Consider the following 3,046-nt stretch of genomic DNA (forward strand, 5'->3'; position numbering starts at 1 on the left):
ATATCTGCCTGTTCTTTTATGCTTGTCTGTATACCGGGGGCTGTGAGAAGTGGAACTGTAAATGGGGAATAGCTGTTATTTAGCTTTCGTACCTTCTCCCACATTTGTTTTGATGTGGTTGAGCTGTTTATAGAGGACACGTAACTTTTCCATGAATTTTTTTCAGCACTGCGGCGGATATATCGAGCTTTTGCTCTCGCTCTTTTAAAGGTTATAAAGTTTTCTGCCGTTGGGTATCTGCGAAATATTCCCCAAGCTTTGTTTTGTTCTTTTTTCGCTTCTCTACATTCTTGTGTATACCAAATTTTCTGATATTGTTTTACTATTCCAGACGACTGAGGTATAGCTATGGTTGCAGCATCAATAATACAGTTTGTAAAAGCTTCATTTAGTTCGTCTATGGTGAGATTATCTGACACAATTTTTTCTAGGTTGGCTTTCTCTTCAAAAAGGGCCCAGTCGGCTAAATGGAGCTTCCACCGTTGTGGTTTTGTCGGGATTACTTCCGGTGAGGATTTTAAGCTGATTAGTACAGGTAGGTGATCACTTCCATATGGGTTGTCTAGTACGTCCCATTCTAATTCAGTGAAAATAGAGGGTGAACAAAAGGAGAGATCGATGCAGCTCATTTTTCCTGAGCTAGGTGAAAAATAGGTTGGTTTTCCAGTGTTTAGTAAACCTAGGTTATTACTCAGTATAAGATCCTCAATAATTTGGCCTCTTTTATCGGTTTTGTCACAACCCCAAAAGCTAGAGTGCGAGTTAAAATCTCCGACTATCAAATATGGCTCGGGTAACTGTTCTATAAGGTGCTCCAGTTCATCTGCAGTTAATCCTAGATGTGGCTCCAGGTATAGACAGCATAATGTAATTGTTTTAAATGTGTGCAGGATGGCTGCCACAGCTTCTAATTTAGTGTTAAGATGGTGTTCTTTAGCTGCGATCCCCTCTTTAACTATAATAGCAACGCCACCTGAGAGCCTGTTTGCGTGCTCTCGGTCGCGGCGGAAGACTGTATACTTTTTGAGTATGTTTTTATGTTTGGAACCTGTTTGTTTCTTGGAGACATAGGGCCACGGGTGAGAGGGTGGTCAGTATGTCTTTTATGTCATTTATGTTATGTAAAAGTCCCCTGCAATTCCAGTGTACGAAAGCCATTTTGTATTATATGTGTGGGGTGAAAGTGGATCTAAGTTTTGTTTTCAGGCCGCTTGATTGGGAGCCTATCTTTATGGTGGCGATCCAAGGAGCCCCGCCGTTCACCCGACGTCGACGGTACAGGGTTTCCTTGACTTGTGTCCATTGTATCCTCAGATACGCTAGACGCCCGTGCCGGACGCACGGTTTCGTTCAAGTTGGGCCTCGCCGTGTGGGGAGGGACCCTAGAGCCTGCTGACCTGGGGGTCCGCACGGCTTGTTTTTGAGGTAGTGGCGCAACGCTAGTTGCGTCCACTGTGGGCGCTGGAGTCTCTGCCCGAGCCTCACTCTGTGTGACCTGGGCAGGCTGGGAAGGCCGCTGTGTTGCCGCGCCCTGTTGCAGCACAACGGAATAGCTTTTTTTTTTGCACCAATGAAAGTCGCTTTCGCGCTTCCCTGAAAGTGATATTTTCTTTTACTTTGAGTGTGATGATCTCTTTTTCTTGCTTCCATGTTGGGCAGACACGCGAGTAGGCAGGATGATTGCCCTCGCAGTTTATACAATGGTGTAATTCAACTTCACAGTTGTCTGAAGGGTGATCATGGGAAGCACACTTAGCGCATGTCGTTTGGCCCCGGCAGCTCTGTGAGCCGTGGCCGTACCTTTGGCATTTGAAACAGCGTCGCGGGTTGGGTATGTACGATCGGAGTTTCAGATTGGTGTAGCCTACCTCCACAGATTCAGGCAGTGTGCTCAATGCGAACGTTAGGACGAAGTGCTTAGTTTCGATTTCCTTGTTTTCCCGTCTGATCTTTATTCTGTACACATCTGTGACATTTTGTTCTTTTAGTCCGTTAAGAAGTTCTTGTTCGGTCATATACTTAAGGTCATCGTCAGAAATGACGCCACGAACGGTATTCAGTGATCGGTGAGGGCTGATTGCTACGGGAATGTCACCAAAGGCTGTTACTCCTGAAAGTTTCTCGTACTGATGTTGGTACAACATTTCCAAAAGAAGGTCCCCATTTGCTAGTTTCTTTATTTTATATCCTTGTCCAATGGTGTCGGTTAGGGTCCTTGTAACATTGAAGGGAGAGACATATCGTGCAGAAATTTCCGAATGCTCACTATGAACCACGTGGAATTTGGGAAAGTTGCTTTTGGTTTTCGTGAAGAACTGGGCAGTGACATCGGTGCGCCCTCTCTTGTTAGGAGGGCGATCGTTTGAAGCAAAAGAGTTGGCCATAAGAATTGTATTTTTCGGTCGCGGTACCAGCCGCCCACCACGGAGCCCAACGAGGGGACGGGACAGGAGCTTGCCAGCAAGCCCTGCCCACGCCAGCTGTATACTGCGGCTATAACCCAATATGGCGTAACTCAGGGTAGTTAGCCACACAAAGGTTAACCCTAGCCACCAGGAAAGGAAGGAACAAGAAGTGAAAAGAAGACAGGAAAGATGGGAAAGTGGGAGAGAAAGACGAAGAATGGAGAGGAGGACAGGAAAAGGCGACTGCCGATTTCCCCCGGGTGGGTCAGTCCGGGGGTGCCGTCTATGTGAAGCAGAGGCCAAAGAGGTGTGTTGCCTCCGCCGGGGGGCCTTAAAGGTCCAAACACCCAGCATCGGCTCAACCTCCAGGATCCCCCTTTCCCCAGACACGGCTAAGCCGCGCACGGCTACACGCGGGAGGGTCCAACCCTCGTGTGCTCGGGTACGTGGTGTCGCAACACACCAAACGCCTGCTGACGCAGACGCCCCTGCGGGGAAGACAGCCTCTTCTTTTTCACAGTAACACAGGCGTATTGGTTACTGTCGTGTGGCGCTACGGATTGGGAAAAATATGTAAGGTCCTTGCGAATATAAACCATAACCTTACTACTACGGACACACGTGGTTGAAACAAAAGGTTT

The sequence above is a fragment of the Dermacentor andersoni genome, chromosome 1 (genome assembly GCF_023375885.2).
Source record: "Dermacentor andersoni chromosome 1, qqDerAnde1_hic_scaffold, whole genome shotgun sequence".
NCBI classification, from domain to species: Eukaryota; Metazoa; Arthropoda; class Arachnida; order Ixodida; family Ixodidae; genus Dermacentor; species Dermacentor andersoni.